This window comes from Eretmochelys imbricata, chromosome 2, assembly GCF_965152235.1.
Source record: "Eretmochelys imbricata isolate rEreImb1 chromosome 2, rEreImb1.hap1, whole genome shotgun sequence".
Taxonomy (NCBI): domain Eukaryota; kingdom Metazoa; phylum Chordata; order Testudines; family Cheloniidae; genus Eretmochelys; species Eretmochelys imbricata.
Window position 1 is genome coordinate 92,875,733 of NC_135573.1, and position 18,955 is coordinate 92,894,687.

Consider the following 18,955-nt stretch of genomic DNA (forward strand, 5'->3'; position numbering starts at 1 on the left):
GGGTCCTCCCTCTGTCATGCAGGCGAGCGGTGCTCGCTTTGCTGCCGAAGAAGGGGGACCTCCGCGATCTACGAAACTGGCGTCCCGTCTCACTCCTTAGCACGGATTACAAAATCGTAGCGAAAGCAATCTCGCTGCGGCTAGGGTCCGTGATGGCGGACGTGGTCCACCCAGACCAGACCTATACTGTCCCGGGTCGCAGCATTTTCGACAACCTCTTTCTAGTCCGAGACCTTTTGGAACTCGGGCGGAGAGATGGTCTATCGTTCGCCCTCCTGTCTCTTGATCAGGAGAAGGCGTTCGATAGAGTAGACCATGGGTACCTCCTGGGCACTCTGCAGGCGTTTGGATTTGGACCTCAGTTTGTGAGTTTTCTCCAGGTGCTGTATGCCTCCGCGGAGTGTTTGGTTAGGCTCAACTGGACCCTGACTGAACCGGTCAGCTTCGGGCGAGGAGTGCGGCAGGGGTGCCCCCTCTCGGGCCAGTTGTACGCTCTGGCGATCGAGCCTTTCCTCTGTCTCCTCCGCAGGAGGATGACAGGGTTGGTGCTGCGGGAGCCGGAGCTGCGGCTGGTCCTGTCGGCGTACGCCGATGACGTACTCCTCGTGGTCCAGGACCCGGGCGACTTGGCGCGAGTGGAGGCATGCCAAGCCATCTATTCGGCAGCCTCCTCCGCCCGAGTCAACTGGGTCAAGAGCTCTGGCTTGGCGGTGGGGAATTGGCGGCAGGTAAGCTCCCTCCCATCCGCACTTCAGACCATCCGGTGGAGTGCGGGTCCACTGCTCTATCTCGGCGTTTACCTTTCCGCCACGCATCCTTCCCCGCCGGAGAACTGGCAAAATTTAGAGGGCGGGGTGATAGAGCGGATCCGGAGATGGACGAGGCTCCTCCGATGTCTCTCCCTCCGAGGGAGAGCACTGGTGCTTAACCAACTAGTCCTGTCCACGCTCTGGTACCGGCTCAACACCCTGGCCCCGGCCCCGGGTTTCCTGACCCACCTCCGGAGATTAATTCTAGAGTTCTTCTGGTCAGGAATGCACTGGGCCCCTGTTGGAGTTCTTCATCTACCCCTGAAGGAAGGAGGGCAGGGCCTGAAGTGTCTGTACACTCAGGTCCGCGTTTTCCGCCTCCAGGCCCTGCAGAGGCTCTTTTATAGTGCAAGTAGTTCGGCGTGGAGCATACTGGCGCATGCCTTCCTGCGCCGTTTTCAAGGGCTTCGCTACGACCGGCAGCTCTTTTACCTTTCTCCGAGGGGTTTTCCGCGAGACCTCTCCGGGCTGCCGGTCTTCTACCAGGACCTCCTCCGGACCTGGAAACTGTTTCTAACGACCAGGTCCATGGCGGCCACCGTGGGAGCAGATCTCCTCACGGAGCCCCTGCTACACAACCCCCAGCTCTGTGTGCAGGTGGCGGAGTCCCGCTCGGTGCGCCAGAGGTTGGTCCTGGCGGAAGTCACGAGGGTCGGAGACCTCCTGGACTATGACCGGAGAGACTGGTTGGATCCCCTGACGCTCGCTCGGCGCATGGGGCTCTCCAGCCTCCGTACCCCCCGGCGCGTACTTCAGGAGGTGAAGGCCGCCTTGACCCCCGCTGCTCGGGCTTACGTTAGCCGAGCCTTGTGCGAGGGCGCACCCCGCCCATCCCTTACCCCAGGCCCGCCGGACCTTTCCATCGGGCCCCTACCCCGTAGATCCCAGCAAACCCCTCACCCTTTCACTGCAAGCCGGCTGCACGAACTGCAGCCGGTTAGCTTTCACATTGCACCACGGAAATACTTATATACACTTACACTTCACACCCTTCACGCCCACACCCTGGTGTCCCGCCCCGATACAAAGTGGCGGGATCTCCTGCCACCTTTGGAGGGTGAGCAACCTCGGTGGGCCAGCCTGTATTCCACCTTGGTCCCAAGGCCCGTCGGGGACATCAGTTGGCGGCTCCTTCACGGAGCTGTGAGCACGGGCGTGTTTCTGACACGGTTTACCCCAATTCCGGATACTTGTCCTTTTTGTAATGTGAGGGAAACCCTGGCGCACGTGTATTTAGAGTGTGCCAGATTGCAGCCCCTTTTCCGGCTCCTCACAAATCTTCTGTTACGCTTTTGGCTTCATTTCTCCCCTCACCTTTTTATCTATACACTTCCCATCCGTGGCCCCACAAAGTCGCGGGATCTTCTGGTCAACCTCCTCCTAGCTTTGGCTAAAACAGCCATTTATAAAACCAGAGAGAGGAGGTTGGCCCATGAAGTGTCCTGCGATTGTGGGGCCGTTTTCCGATCCTCAGTACATTCACGTATCCGGGCGGAGTTCCTCTGGGCAGCGTCCACCGACTCCCTTGACGCCTTCGAGGAGCGGTGGGCGCTGTCTGGGGTTCTCTGCTCGGTGACCCCGTCCGGTTCCCTCCGTCTGACCCTTTGATTGAGGGGAAGAGCGAGAGACACCAGCCCCAGCCGTTGCTGCTGTGGATACCATCCTTTCTGTCATCTAGGAGGGGTCCTATAATACGTGGGTGTCTACCCCCCCCACCCCTAAACCGCCCACCCCGCAGCCGTGCCCATCTTACCGGGCACTCTCAGGAGAGGGAGGATCGGTGACACTGGGCGCGGCACTGGGTAACTCGAGGGGGTGGAAGACCACGAGTGTCGAGGAAGCCCCCCCGCTCTAGGCCACCAGGTAATTCAGGAGGGTGGAAGACCACGAGTGTCGAGGAAGCCCCCCCGCTCTGGGCCCAGGCTAGCCTGAACACTTCTCCCTCCTGAAAGCTGCTGTGTTATACCTTCTGATTGCGTTGTTTTGTTGCATAGTTGTTTTGTTTTCTTTGGTAATTCTGTAAGCGTTACCAATAAACTTTCTTTCTGTTTCAAAAAAAAAAAAAAAAAAAAAAAACCTTCCCTGTTGGGAAACGGAACGTCTTTTGCTTGCTCCTCAGCTATCTGCTTTCTGTTCTTTTCTAAAGCCCCCTGGCCCGGATTTTTCTTACTTTTTGCACCTGCCTTAGTCCCCCCCCGACCGGGCCAGACGCTTTTTTTGTTTTTTCTTGATTCTTTGTTTTTTTTTCCCCGTCTACGTCCTTCGCCAGCACCCGCCGCCCCCCACGCCTGCTTTCGGGCGCAGCTACTTGCCTCAGCTGAGCCCCCGGAGGAGGGGGGGGAAGATTGCTGATTTTGCTGTCCGGAGGGGGGAGTGAAAACCCCCAGACCCAGCCGTTTTGCCAGCAGCTCGGACCTTACAACATTCTTAACATGCCGGAAGCCTTGGAACACAGCCAACACAGCCGGAGAAGAAGATTCAGCAGACAGACGAAATAATATAAATCATCGTGAGAGGGCCGTAAGACTGAGTAATTTTCTGAATTACACTCTCGTGGGGGGGAGTTTGACTGTGATTACTCGCGTTTGTGGCGGCACAGGGAGTGTGGCGTGGAGACCCCCACCCCCGATCCATCGGTGCCCCCACCCCCCCCATCATTATTACAACTGTCACGGCCCCCCGCCGTCTGTCCCTGCTGGCAACCTGCCATCTCCCTTCGGATCCAGCTGTTCGCTTTGAACTTTGCCTTCCGGACCGGACAGAACAGCCGACCAACCGAGACTCTTTGGACAAACGTGTGTGGGTCTGCACCCGCCCCCCCACCCCCGGATTGCTTATCCCACAGCTTGCCCCTATTACTGGACCCCGATTTTGTTTCCCTCCCCTCCCCCAGTTTAACCCCCTCAGTATTTCCCCCCTCCCTGCCCGCAGCCTAGCGGAAGGAGGGGCTACCTCGTCTTCTCCCCTCCCCCCTCCTCCTTCCGGTGTCTTCCTGTCTCTCCCTGCTTACAATGGCGGGGAACGAGAGGGGCGAGACTGCTTCAACAAACCTAGTTGTCCCTCCCCCACCACCACCCCTGCCCGATCCCCAAGGTCCCCCCCCTACCACTATTGTTAAGATATTTGCCACCCCCCCTGCTGGGGCACCGGTAGCAGGAAGCACCAGGGTGATCGCTGCTGCTGCTGCACCCACTGCCCCCCCAGATTCTAGGAAACTCCCCCCGGTTCGCCGGAAGGGCCAGGGCGGGTGGAAAGGAAAGGGCCCCGCTAAAACCACTGAGCCCTCCATGGCAGGGGCTGCCCCCACCGCTGTGGCCTCGTCATCAACCGTGGCGCCCCTCCCTGCATTTCCCTCCACCAGCTCTGCGATTGTCCCTCCCCCGGCCCCCAGGACGTATGCCCGGGCGGCAGCGGACTCCCCCCTGCCTGCCGCCTCGTCATCTCGCCCCCCCCGCCTCCGCCACCATCACCAGCGGCCGAGGCCCTTTCCCCGCCTTGACCAGGAAGCACGGCGTCCGTTGCCTCCTGGTGCCCGCCTCGCCCCACGTGGAGACCTACGTGCAGGCGTTGGCGAAGGTGGTAGGACCCACGGCTATTGTGGCGGCCTCCAAGATGTATGGGAAGGTCGTCTTCTTCTTAGCCTCGGAGGATGCCGCCCAGGAGGCGGTAGAGAGGGGCCTGACGGTGGGAGGGGTGTTTGTCCCCCTAGAACCGTTAGAAGATTTGGGCGTTCGCCTCGTCCTTACCTCCGTTCCTCCCTTCCTACCCAATGCTGCCCTGTTACCCGCTCTTTCCACCCTGGGGAAACTTGTTTCTGTCATCAGCCCTCTCCCGTTGGGCTGCAAGGACCCCACCCTCCGTCACATTTTTTCGTTCCGCCGGCAAGTGCAGCTTCTACCACCGGCAGGGGCGCGTGACGAAGAGGCGCTTGAGGGGTCCTTTCTAGTCCCCTACCAGGGAGCCCGCTATCGGGTCTTTTATTCTACCGGAGAGGCCCGGTGTTACCTCTGCCGTTCAGCGGGGCATGTCCGCAGAGACTGCCCTTTGGCCCGGGGGGGAAGGGCACCCGAAACCCCTGGGACCCGGCAGGACATCGGCCCCGTCGCTGCCGACGCCCCTGGCTGCCCAGCACCTGAAACCAACCCTCCTCCTACTCGACCCATCGCTGCTCCCGTCCGGGCCCAAGAGATACCTTCCCTACAACGCCCGGGCGAGCAAGGGAGTTCCACCCTTGCTAGTACCACTCCAACAGAGCCCATGGAGGAGGGTGTAGCAAGGATATCATCGGGTATAGGAGAGGGCCCTCCCCAAGGAGAAACCCCCGCCCCTCATGTTGCCTCACCGCTGCCTCCCCGAAGCCCTAAACCATCGCCTCCGCCCCCCGACACGACCCCTGCTAACCAGCCCCCAGATGACGCTATGGAGGGCTGGACCTTAGTCCAGGGGAAGCGAGGCAAGCGGAAGGCTCGAGCTCCGCTGCATCCACCCGACGCAGAAGCCCCCCGGAAGACCAGGAAAGGAGGCACTGCTATCGAGCCTCCCGCCACGGCCACGAGCGAGATCCATCCGCTGGTGTCGGGAGAGGAAGACGGACTGGCATCGGAGGGTAGAATCCCCCCTCTACGGGAGACCCTCCCCTCCGAGACTTCTGAGGACCCCCCTGCTGCCTGGACATTACCCGAACCCCTCGCGGACCCCGGGGCGACCGTCGAGGCGGGCCCTAGAGGAGAGGCCCCCGGGGTGGCAGGAGTTGGCCTCTCCCCCGTGTACGCGGAGATTGAGGCCCTAGATTTGACCCCGGTCACCCAGGGAGGGGATGATCTGCTGCCGGCTGGCCTTGAGCTGGGCAGCCTTACCCCAGCCTCCCTTTCCCCATGCTCCCTCCCCCTAATTGCCTTCCCGGGTGAGCACCCTGCAGAAGGCGGTCCACCACCTGATGCCATGGCCGCTAAGACCACCATGGAGCCAGCGCCTAGCATTATTGGGAGCCCCCTCCCTTACCCCTTAACCCTTGACTCTGCTCAGGAAGCACTTTTCTTTAGCTGCTTGCCTCTTGCACCCCAGAGCCTTACCCCTGCCCCTGCCCCCACCCCTGCCCAAGTTCCCTCCTCCTGCAATGTTAATGCCGCCCCTGGGGTTATTTCCTTTCCGCCTTTTGCAGATTCCCCCCAGGGAGCAGTCTTTGCACTTTCTAGCCGCGACCCATTAGGAGTGGCAATTTTTCCCCTGCCATCCCCCTCCACCCCAAGGCGTGAAATGAATTTAATAACTCCAGCCTGTCAGACGCCCCGTCGGTGGTCCGCACCCTGTCTACCCGCCTTAGCGGACCACGAGGCTGTATTAAGAAGCCCATCAGGGAACACCTCGGGAATTGTAACCCCACCCCCCCATGAGCTGCGGCATGCGCTACGGAAGTTCCTAGAGCACACCCGTGGCGCCCGCGATAGGTCACAGCTGGCTCTTCAGCTATGGGGGGACTTTGATCAACTCCTCCAGGCCACAAGGGCCCTTATAAAGGAGGGCAGGGGGCAAGGAAGGCGCGGTGCTGCGGCCTACGAGCGAGCCCGCAGCTTCCGACGCGATCTACTCACCCACGGGATGGGTCACGGGTTGCTGGGCAACCCGCCGGGGGCCCTGAACACCCCCGCCGATACGAGGCCCCCACCCCCAGCCCTCCGCATGACGCCTCTTATTATTGCGACCCTGAATACCAGGGGCTGTAGGATGGCTCTCCGCAGGTCCCAGGTGCTCTCTTACCTTCGGGAGGGGAGGTACTCTGTAGTTTTCCTGCAGGAGACCCATACGGACCCGGCCGCCGAGGACAGGTGGCGGCTGGAGTGGGGGGACGGGGTATACTTTAGCCACTTCGCGACCTGGCAAGCTGGAGTGGCGACCCTTTTCTCCCCCGACCTACGGCCTGAGGTGCTAGGGGTCAACGAGGCCGTGCCGGGCCACCTGTTGCACCTTCGAGTCCGTATGGAAGGGCTTGTTGTTAATTTTGTTAATATTTATGCCCCGCAAATGAGCTCCAGGAGGCCACAATTTTATCAGCAGGTGTCCGACTTTCTCGGCACCCTGGATTCGCACGAGTGCCTGGTCCTGGGAGGGGACTTTAACACCACCCTCGAGGAACGGGACCGCTCAGGGGCCGAACCGAGTCCGGCCGCTGCGAATATTCTCCAAGGGATAGTTGACCATCACTCCCTAGTGGACGTCTGGCGTGACCATCACCCAGATGACACCTCCACGTTCACCTTTGTCCGGGTGGAGGCCCATCGGTCACACCACTCTCGTTTGGACCGTATTTATTTATCCCGTTTCCATCTTTCACAGGCCCACTCCTCCACCATTCGGCTGGCCCCATTCTCCGATCATCATTTAGTCACCGTAACGGTCTCCCTTCGTGCAGAGAGACCGGGGCCGGCCTATTGGCACTTTAATAACAGCCTGTTGGAGGACGAGAGCTTTGTGATGTCCTTCCGGGAGTTTTGGCTGGCCTGGCGAGAGCAGTGGCGTGCCTTTCCCTCGGTGCGGCGATGGTGGGATCTCGGGAAGGTGCACGCCAAGCTCTTCTGCCGTGACTACACTCGGGGCACCAGCCGACGGCGAAATGCGGCGATCGAGCAGTTGGAACGGGAGGTCTTAGAGATGGAGAGGCGCCTGGCCGCCGATCCCGAGGACCCGTCCCTCTGCGGAGCGTGCCGGGAGAAGCGGGAGGAGCTCCGGGCCCTTGAGGACCACCGGGCCCGAGGTGCCTTCGTTCGGTCCCGCATCCGCCTCCTTCGGGAGATGGACCGTGGCTCCCGCTTCTTCTATGCCCTGGAGAAAACGAGGGGGGCCAAGAAACACGTCACCTGCCTTCTTGCGGAAGACGGCACCCCCCTCACGGATCCGGAGGAGATGTGTGGGAGGGCCCGTGACTTCTACACAAGCCTTTTCTCCCCGGACCCGACCGATCCTGACGCTTGCGAGGTGCTCTGGGAGGAACTCCCCACGGTCAGCATGGGTGACCGAGACCGACTAGAGTTGCCTCTCACCCTGGCCGAGTTCTCGGAAGCCCTCCGCCGCATGCCCACCAATAAATCTCCGGGCATGGACGGGCTGACCGTGGAGTTTTACCGCGCGTTCTGGGACATTCTCGGCCCAGACCTAGTCACCGTCTGGGCTGAGTCCTTGCAGAGCGGGGTCCTCCCTCTGTCATGCAGGCGAGCGGTGCTCGCTTTGCTGCCGAAGAAGGGGGACCTCCGCGATCTACGAAACTGGCGTCCCGTCTCACTCCTTAGCACGGATTACAAAATCGTTGCGAAAGCAATCTTGCTGCGGCTAGGGTCCGTGATGGCGGACGTGGTCCACCCAGACCAGACCTATACTGTCCCGGGTCGCAGCATTTTCGACAACCTCTTTCTAGTCCGAGACCTTTTGGAACTCGAGCGGAGAGATGGTCTATCGTTCGCCCTCCTGTCTCTTGATCAGGAGAAGGCGTTCGATAGAGTAGACCATGGGTACCTCCTGGGCACTCTGCAGGCGTTTGGATTTGGACCTCAGTTTGTGAGTTTTCTCCAGGTGCTGTATGCCTCCGCGGAGTGTTTGGTTAGGCTCAACTGGACCCTGACTGAACCGGTCAGCTTCGGGCGAGGAGTGCGGCAGGGGTGCCCCCTCTCGGGCCAGTTGTACGCTCTGGCGATCGAGCCTTTCCTCTGTCTCCTCCGCAGGAGGATGACAGGGTTGGTGCTGCGGGAGCCGGAGCTGCGGCTGGTCCTGTCGGCGTACGCCGATGACGTACTCCTCGTGGTCCAGGACCCGGGCGACTTGGCGCGAGTGGAGGCATGCCAAGCCATCTATTCGGCAGCCTCCTCCGCCCGAGTCAACTGGGTCAAGAGCTCTGGCTTGGCGGTGGGGGACTGGCGGCAGGTAAGCTCCCTCCCACCCGCACTTCAGACCATCCAGTGGAGTGCGGGTCCACTGCTCTATCTCGGCGTTTACCTTTCCGCCACGCATCCTTCCCCGCCGGAGAACTGGCAAAATTTAGAGGGCGGGGTGATAGAGCGGATCCGGAGATGGACGAGGCTCCTCCGATGTCTCTCCCTCCGAGGGAGAGCACTGGTGCTTAACCAACTAGTCCTGTCCACGCTCTGGTACCGGCTCAACACCCTGGCCCCGGCCCCGGGTTTCCTGACCCACCTCCGGAGATTAATTCTAGAGTTCTTCTGGTCAGGAATGCACTGGGCCCCTGTTGGAGTTCTTCATCTACCCCTGAAGGAAGGAGGGCAGGGCCTGAAGTGTCTGTACACTCAGGTCCGCGTTTTCCGCCTCCAGGCCCTGCAGAGGCTCTTTTATAGTGCAAGTAGTTCGGCGTGGAGCATACTGGCGCATGCCTTCCTGCGCCGTTTCCAAGGGCTTCGCTACGACCGGCAGCTCTTTTACCTTTCTCCGAGGGGTTTTCCGCGAGACCTCTCCGGGCTGCCGGTCTTCTACCAGGACCTCCTCCGGACCTGGAAACTGTTTCTAACGACCAGGTCCATGGCGGCCACCGTGGGAGCAGATCTCCTCACGGAGCCCCTGCTACACAACCCCCAACTCTGTGTGCAGGTAGCGGAGTCCCGCTCGGTGCGCCAGAGGTTGGTCCTGGCGGAAGTCACGAGGGTCGGAGACCTCCTGGACTACGACCGGAGAGACTGGTTGGATCCCCTGACGCTCGCTTGGCGCATGGGGCTCTCCAGCCTCCGTACCCCCCGGCGCGTACTTCAGGAGGTGAAGGCCGCCTTGACCCCCGCTGCTCGGGCTTACGTTAGCCGAGCCTTGTGCGAGGGCGCACCCCGCCCATCCCTTACCCCAGGCCCGCCGGACCTTTCCATCGGGCCCCTACCCCGTAGATCCCAGCAAACCCCTCACCCTTTCACTGCAAGCCGGCTGCACGAACTGCAGCCGGTTAGCTTTCACATTGCACCACGGAAATACTTATATACACTTACACTTCACACCCTTCACGCCCACACCCTGGTGTCCCGCCCCGATACAAAGTGGCGGGATCTCCTGCCACCTTTGGAGGGTGAGCAACCTCGGTGGGCCAGCCTGTATTCCACCTTGGTCCCAAGGCCCGTCGGGGACATCAGTTGGCGGCTCCTTCACGGAGCTGTGAGCACGGGTGTGTTTCTGACACGGTTTACCCCAATTCCGGATACTTGTCCTTTTTGTAATGTGAGGGAAACCCTGGCACACGTGTATTTAGAGTGTGCCAGATTGCAGCCCCTTTTCCGGCTCCTCACAAATCTTCTGTTACGCTTTTGGCTTCATTTCTCCCCTCACCTTTTTATCTATACACTTCCCATCCGTGGCCCCACAAAGTCGCGGGATCTTCTGGTCAACCTCCTCCTAGCTTTGGCTAAAACAGCCATTTATAAAACCAGAGAGAGGAGGTTGGCCCATGAAACGTCCTGCGATTGTGGGGCCGTTTTCCGATCCTCAGTACATTCACGTATCCGGGCGGAGTTCCTCTGGGCGGCGTCCACCGACTCCCTTGACGCCTTCGAGGAGCGGTGGGCGCTGTCTGGGGTTCTCTGCTCGGTGACCCCGTCCGGTTCCCTCCGTCTGACCCTTTGATTGAGGGGAAGAGCGAGAGACGCCAGCCCCAGCCGTTGCTGCTGTGGATACCATCCTTTCTGTCATCTAGGAGGGGTCCTATAATACGTGGGTGTCTACCCCCTCCACCCCTAAACCGCCCACCCCGCAGCCGTGCCCATCTTACCGGGCACTCTCAGGAGAGGGAGGATCGGTGACACTGGGCGCGGCACTGGGTAACTCGAGGGGGTGGAAGACCACGAGTGTCGAGGAAGCCCCCCCGCTCTAGGCCACCAGGTAACTCAGGAGGGTGGAAGACCACGAGTGTCGAGGAAGCCCCCCCGCTCTGGGCCCAGGCTAGCCTGAACACTTCTCCCTCCTGAAAGCTGCTGTGTTATACCTTCTGATTGCGTTGTTTTGTTGCATAGTTGTTTTGTTTTCTTTGGTAATTCTGTAAGCGTTACCAATAAACTTTCTTTCTGTTTCAAAAAAAAAAAAAAAAAAAAAAAAAAAACCTTCCCTGTTGGGAAACGGAATGTCCCTCGCTTGCTCATTAGCTATTTGTCTTCTATTCTTTCCTAAAGCCCCCGTCCTGGATTTTTCTTACTTTTTGAGCCTGCCTTAGTTCTCCCCCCCCACCGGGCCAGACGCTTTTTCATTTCGTTTCATCTTTCTGCCGTTTTCTGCTGCCGTTGAGTGCTGGTCAGCTGCCAACTTGCCGCCAGCACCCCCCCCACGCCTGCTCCCAGGCGCAGCTATTTGCCTCAGCTGAAACCCCCAGAGGAGGGGGGGAAGATTGCCGACCCACTATCCAGAGGGGGGAGTGGACGCCCTCAGACCCAGCCGTTTTGCTATCAGCTTATTTCTGCAATTTTTCTCGGCCTGCCGGAAGCCTTGGAACACAGCCAACACAGCTGGAGAAGAAGAAGATAGCAGACAGAAGAAATCACCCAGAGAAGCTACAAATCATCGTGGAGGGGGCCGTAAGACTCAGTAATTTTTTGAATTATACTCTCGTGGGGGGGAGTTTGACTGTGGCTTAATTGCGTTTGTGGCGGCACAGGGGGTGTGGCACGGAGCTGTCCCCCGATCCATCGGTGCCCCCCCACAACATTATTTCAACTGTCACAGCCCCCCCGCCGTCCGTCCCTGCTGGCAACCTGCCATCTGCCTCGGATCCAGCTATTTGCTTTGAACTTTGCCTTTCAGACCGGACATAACAGCTGACCAAACGAGACTCTTTGGACTAACGTGCGTGGGTCCACCCCGCCGCCCCCCCCCGGACTGTTTATCCCACAGCTTGCCCCTATCACCGGACCCCGATTCCTGTTTTTCCCCCGCTTCCAGTCCAACCATTTGGTACCACCACCCCTCCCCCCCGCCTGCAGCCCAGCAGGGAGGAGCGGTTATTCTGCTTCCCCCTCCCCCCTCCTTCTTCTGGTGTCTCCCCGTCTCTCCCTGCTCGCAATCACGGGGAATGAGAGGGGCGAGGCCCCTTTACCAATATCAGTTGTTCCTCCCCCACCTCTCTCCCTACCCAACCCCCGAGTCCCCCCCCCACCACTGTCAAAATACCTGTCACCGCCCCCGCTGGGGCACCGGGGCAATTACTGCCACTGCTACGTCCATCGCCCCCACAGATTCTAGGAACCCCCCCCAGCTGGCCAAAAAGGTCAGGGCGGGAAGAAAGGAAAGGGCCCTGCTAAAACCACTAGGCCCTCCATGGCAGGGGCTGCCCCCACCGCTGTGGCCTTGTCATCGACCGTGGCGCCCCCCCGCTGTTCCCTCCACCAGCTCTGCAAATGTCCCTTCCCCGGCCCCCAGAACGTATGCCCGGGCGGTGGCAGGCTCCCCCCTGCCTGCCGCCTCGTCATCTCGCCCACCCATTGCCTCCGCTACCATCACCAGCGGCCCAGGCCCCTTCCCCACCTTGACCAGGAGGCACGGTGTCCGTTGCCTCGTGGTGCCCGCTTTGCCCCAGGTGGAGACATATGTGCAGGCGTTGGCGAAGGTGGTAGGACCCACGGCTATTGTGGTGGCCTCCAAGATGTATGGGAAGGTCGTTTTTTTCTTAGCTTCAGAGGCTGCCACCCAGGAGGCAGTGGAGAGGGGCCTGGCGGTGGTGGGGGTGTTTGTCCCCCTAGAGCCGCTAGAAGACCTGGGCATTCGCCTTGTCCTCACCTCCGTTCCTCTCTTTTTACCCAATGCTGCCCTGTTACCCGCTCTCTCCACCCTGGGGAAACTTGTCTCTGTAATCAGCCCTCTCCCGTTGGGCTGCAAGGACCCCACCCTCCATCACGTCCTTTCGTTCCGCTGACAAGTGCAGCTTCTACCACCGGCAGGGGCGCGTGACGAAGAGGCGCTCGAGGGGTCCTTTTTAGTCCCCTACCAGGGAGCCCGCTATCGGGTCTTTTATTCTACCGGAGAGGCCCGGTGCTACCTCTGCCGTTCAGCGGGGCATGTCCGCAGAGACTGCCCTTTGGCCCGGGGGGGAGGGGCACCCGAAACCCCCGAGACCCGGCAGGACATCGGTCCCGTCGTTGCCGACGCCCCTGGCTGCCCGGCACCCGAAACCAACCCTCCTCCTACTCGATCCACTGCTGCTCCCGTCCGGGCCCAAGAAACACCTTCCCTACAACGCCCGGGCGAGCAAGGGAGTCCCAACCTTGCTATTACCAATCTGGTAGAGCCTATGGAGGAGGGTGTGGCAAAGATATTACCGGGTATAGGAGAGGGCCTGCCCCAAGGAGAACCCCCGCCCTTCATGCTGCCTTACCGTTACCCCCCCGAACCCCTGAACCATCGCCTCCGCCCCCCGACACGACCCCTGCTAACCAGCCCCCAGATGACGCTATGGAGGGCTGGACCCTAGTCCAGGGGAAGCGAGGCAAGTGGAAGGCTCGAGCTCCGCTGCATCCATCTGATGCGGAAGCCCCCCGGAAGACCAGGAAAGGAGGCACTGCTATCGACCCTCCCGCCACGGCCACGAGCGAGATCCATCCGCTGGTGTCGGGAGGGGAAGACGGACTGGCATTGGAGGGCAGGACCCCCCCTCCACGGGAAACCCTCCCCTCCGAGACTTCTGAGGACGCCCCTTCTGCCTGGACGCTACCCGAACCCCCCGCGGACCCCGAGGCGACCGTTGAGGCGGGCCCTAGAGGAGAGGCCCCCGGGGTGGCAGGAGTTGGCCTCTCCCCCGTGTACGCGGAGATTGAGGCCCTAGATCTGACCCCGGTCACCCAGGGAGGGGATGATCTGCTGCCGGCTGGCCTCGAGCTGGGCAGCCTTACCCCAGCCTCCCTTTCCCCATGCTCCCTCCCCCTAATTGCCTTCCCGGGTGAGCACCCTGCAGAAGTTGGTCCACCACCTGATGCCATGGCTGCTAAGACCACCATGGAGCCAGCACCTAGCATTATTGGGAGCCCCCTCCCTTACCCCTTAACCCTTGACTCTGCTCAGGAGGCACTTTCCTTTAGCTGCTTGCCTCCTGCACCCCAGAGCCTTACCCCTACCCCTGCCCCCACCCCTGCCCCTGCCCAAGTTCCCTCCTCCTGCAATGTTAATGCCGCCCCTGGGGTTATTTCCTTTCCGCCTTTCGCAGATTCCCCCCAGGGAGCAGTCTTTGCACTTTCTAGTCGCGACCCATTAGGAGTGGCAATTTTTCCCCTGCCATCCCCCTCCACCCCAAGGCGTGAAATGAATTTAATAACCCCAGCCTGTCAGACGCCCCGTCGGTGGTCCGCACCCTGTCTACCCGCCTTAGCGGACCACGAGGCTGTATTAGGAAGCCCATCAGGGAACGCCTCGGGAATTGTAACCCCACCCCCCCATGAGCTGCGGCATGCACTACGGAAGTTCCTAGAGCACACCCATGGCGCCCGCGATAGGGCACAGCTGGCTCTTCAGCTATGAGGGGACTTTGATCAACTCCTCCAGGCCACAAGGGCCCTTATAAAGGAGGGCAGGGGGCAAGGAAGGCGCGGTGCTGCGGCCTACGAGCGAGCCCGCAGCTTCCGACACGATCTACTCATCCACGGGATGGGTCACGGGATGCTGCACAACCCGCCGGGGGCCCTGAACACCCCTGCCAACACAAGGCCCCCACCCCCCCAGCCCTCCGCATGACGCCTCTTATTATTGCAACCCTGAATACCAGGGGCTGTAGGATGGCTCTCCGCATGTCCCAGGTGCTCTCTTACCTTCGGGAAGGGGGTACTCTGTAGTTTTCCTGCAGGAGACCCATACGGACCCGACCACCAAGGACAGGTGGCGGCTGGAGTGGGGGGACGGGGTATACTTTAGCCACTTCACGACTTGGCAAGCTGGAGTGGCGACCCTGTTCTCCCCCAACCTACGGCCCGAGGTGCTAGGGGTCACTGAGGCCGTGCCGGGCCACCTGCTGCACCTTCGAGTCCGTATGGAGGGGCTCGTGGTCAACCTTGTTAACATCTGTGCCCCGCAAACGAGCCCAAAGCGGCCACAATTCTATCAGCGGGTGTCCGACTTTCTCGGCACCCTAGATTCGCATGAGTGCCTGGTCCTGGGAGGGGACTTTAACACCACCCTCGAGGAACAGGACTGCTCAGCGGCCGAGCCGAGCCCGGCCGCCGTGAACATTCTCCGAGGAATAGTCGAACATCACTCCCTAGTAGACGTCTGGCGTGACCACCACCCAGATGACACTTCCACGTTCACCTTTGTCCGGGTGGAGGCCCATCGGTCACACCACTCTCGGTTGGACTGTATTTATTTATCCCGTTTCCACCTTTCACAGGCCCACTCCTCCAACTTTCGGCTGGCCCCGTTTTCCGACCATCATCTAGCCACCATAACAGCCTCCTCCGTGCAGAGAGGCCGGGGCCGGCCTATTGGCACTTTAACAACAGCCTGTTGGAGGATGAGGGCTTTGTGACGTCCTTCCGGGAGTTTTGGCTGGCCTGGTGAGAGCAGCAGCGTGCCTTTCCCTTGGCGCGGCGATGGTGGGATATAGGGAAGGTGTGCGCCAAGCTCTTCTGCTGTGACTACACCCAGGGCACCAGCCGACAGAGAAATGCAGCGATAAAGCAGTTGGAATGGGAGGTCTTAGAGATGGAGAGGCATCTGGCCGCCAGCCCCGAGGACCTGTTCCTCTGCGGAGCATGCCGGGAGAAGCGGGAGGAGCTCCGGGCCATTGAGGACCATCGGGCCTGAGGTGCCTTTGTTCGATTCCACATCCGCCTCCTTCAGGAGATGGATCGCGGCTCCCGTTTCTTCTATGCCCTGGAAAAAACGAGGGAGGCCAAGAAACATGTCACGTGCCTTCTAGCAGAAGATGGCGCCCCCCTCACGGATCCGGTGGAGATATGTGGGAGGGCCCGTGACTTCTACACAAGCCTTTTCTCCCCATATCTGACCGATCCTGGCGCTTGCAGGGTGCTCTGGGAGGAACTCCCCACGGTCAGCGTGGGCAACCAAGACCGACTAGAGCTGCCTCTCACCCCGGCCGAGTTCTTGGAATCCCTCCATTGCATGCCCACCAATAAATCTCCTGTGCATGGACGGGCTGACCGTGGAGTTCTACCGCGCGTTCTGGGACATCATAGAATATCAGGGTTGGAAGGGACCTCAGGAGGTCATCTCCTCCAACCCCCTGCTCAAAGCAGGACCAATCCCCAATTAAATCATCCCACCAGGGCTTTGTCAAGCCTGACTTTGAAAACTTCTAAGGAAGGAGATTCTACCACCTCCCTAGGTAATGCATTCCAGTGTTTCACCACCCTCCTAATAAAAAAGTTTTTCCTAATATCCAACCTAAACCTCCTCCACTGCAACTTGAGACCATTACTCCCTGTCCTGTCCTCTTCTACCACTGAGAATAGTCTAGAACCATCCTCTTTGGAACCACCTCTCAGGTAGTTGAAAGCAGCTATCAAATCCCTCCTCATTCTTCTCTTCTGCAGACTAAATAATCCCAGTTCCCTCAGCCTCTCCTTATAAGTCATGTGTTCCAGTCCCCTAAACATTTTTGTTGCTCTTTGCTGGATTCTCTCCAATTTATCCACATCCTTCTTGTAGTGCGGGGCCCAAAACTGGATACAGTACTCCAGATGAGGCCTCACCAATGTCAAATAGAGGGTAATGATCACTTCCCTCGATCTGCTTGCTATGCCCCTACTTGGCCCAGACCTAGCCACTGTCTGGGCTGAGTCTTTGCAGGGCGGGGTCCTCCCTCTTTCGTGCAGGCGAGCAGTGCTCGCCTTGTTGCCGAAGACAGGGGACCTCTGCGATTTACGAAACTGGCGTCCCGTCTCGCTCCTTAGCACAGACTACAAAATCATAGCGAAAGCAATCTCGCTGCAGCTAGGGTCCGTGGTGGCGGACGTGATCCACCCAGACCAGACCTATACTGTCTCGGGTCGCAGCATTTTTGACAACCTATTTCTAGTCCGAGATCTTTTGGAACTCGGGCGTAGAGATGGTCTGTCGTTCGCCCTCCTGTCTCTTAATCAGGAGAAGGCGTTCGATAGAGTGGACCATGGGTACCTCCTGGGCACTCTGCAGGTGTTTCGATTAGGACCTCAGTTTGTGAGTTTTCTCCGGGTGCTGTACCCTTCCACGGAGTGTCTGGTTAGGCTCAACTGGACCCTGACCAAACTGGTCAGCTTCAGGCGAGGGGTACGGCAGGGGTGCCCCCTCTCGGGCTAGCTGTACGCTTTGGCGATCGAGCCCTTCGTCTGTCTCCTCCGCAGGAGGTTGATGGGGTTGATGCTGTGGGAGCCGGACCCGCAGCTGGTCCTGTCGGCATATGCCGATGACGTGCTCCTCGTGGTCCAGGACTCGGGGGACTTGGCGCGGGTGGAGGCTTGCCAGTCCATCTATTTGGCAACCTCCTCCGCCCAAGTCAACTGGGTCAAGAGCTCTGGCTTGGCAGTGGGGGACTGGCGGCAGGTGAGCTCCCTCCCACCCGCGCTTCAGACAATCCGGTGGAGCGCAGGTCCACTCTCTACCTAGGCGTTTACCTTTCTGCCACGCACCCTTCTCCGTCAGAGAACTGGCAAAATTTAGAAGGCAGGGTGATAAAGCGGCTCCGGAAATGGATGAGGCTACTCCGATGTCTCTCCCTCTGAGGCTAAATGTATGTAGAACATACATCTATTTTATAGTACTATACTATATATAACATACTATAAAATAGATATTCTGTTTTTAATATTCTGCTATAGAACATATATCAAAGTGTTAGTACAAAATAACACATCTTCTTGGAAGCTGAAGGTTCCGGAGTAGAGATAGATGGACACTGCACTGCAGAAAAACTACACATTTGTTTGAATAAATCCCACACATTTCCTTCAACACCATTTTATTTGATATCTGCAAACAATGACACAAATGATATTTTGTTCACCACTATGATCACAGAAACCACAAGTCTTGTAAATACTGCTGTGAATGTGTTAGTGTCAAGGCTAGCATTGGAAGTATGCACAAGGATATCTGGATTTCCATCCTTCTGTTTACAAACAGTTTCAATCTTTCCATCAGGAAGCACAAACAATACCCTGTGATGTGGGTGGATGGGGGTGGGAGCAACTATACAGCACTAATAGCTAAAAATGAAGTCCATAGAAATAGCTTGCAAACCAAAAAAAATGGCTAAAATATATCCATGTGAAGTGTTTATCTAAAATTTTTGAACTGGAGAGACAGTGGGGGAGGTCATATATTTTATTGGACCAACTTCTGTTGCTGAGAGACACAGTGAGAAGTTGGCCCAATAAAATATACTATCTCACCCACCTTGTCTCTCTAATATCCTCAGATCAACATGGCTACAACAACATTGCATGCAATAATTTTGAATTGGAACATTTTTGTAACAATTTAATTCTATTCATGGAGTGTTTGCAAATAGAGACAGGATTAAATTTGTTGAATGCATTATTTCCTATAAATAGCTCACTCAGGTCTACTTACAACTGTCACCACACCTGTTAGCATAATGAGCCATAGCCATATACAAGGTTGAACTAAACTGCACACATGGGAAGGGGAGTAGATGTCAGGAGCTTCAGTAACAGAGAGAAAAGTTGAGCTCAAATAGAGTTCCACAAACTGTAACAAGGGGCCAGATTTTCAGAAGTGGTCAGCACCCAACATGGTGAGAAACTGTGGAAATCTGATTACTTGTTTTGGTACTTACATGAGAGCTGAGCTCTTTAGAAAATCTGGCCTTTATTCAGGGGCCTAAATGGGAGCTGAGCTCTTTTGAAAACCTGGTCTCAGGTGTGGGTGCTGAGCACTCGAAAAATCTGTCCCTTTTAGTTAATTCGAGTCCTCACCCCATGTGCTCCTGTTGACTACAGAGGAGTTTCACAGGAAGGATCAGGCTCTTCACTGGTAGGCAGCCACTACAAGGTGAGACCATATCAATCAATAATGCTACTCTTGGGAACTTAGAATAAAGTTATTTAAATGTACCAAGCTTAATCTTGCTTATTGAATCTTGCCCATTGAAGCTAACAGAAGCTTTCCCACAGAATTCAATGACAGCAGGATTGGGTTCATGAGTAAGTTATTTTCTACTCATCAGCAGAGATGTTTCTTTC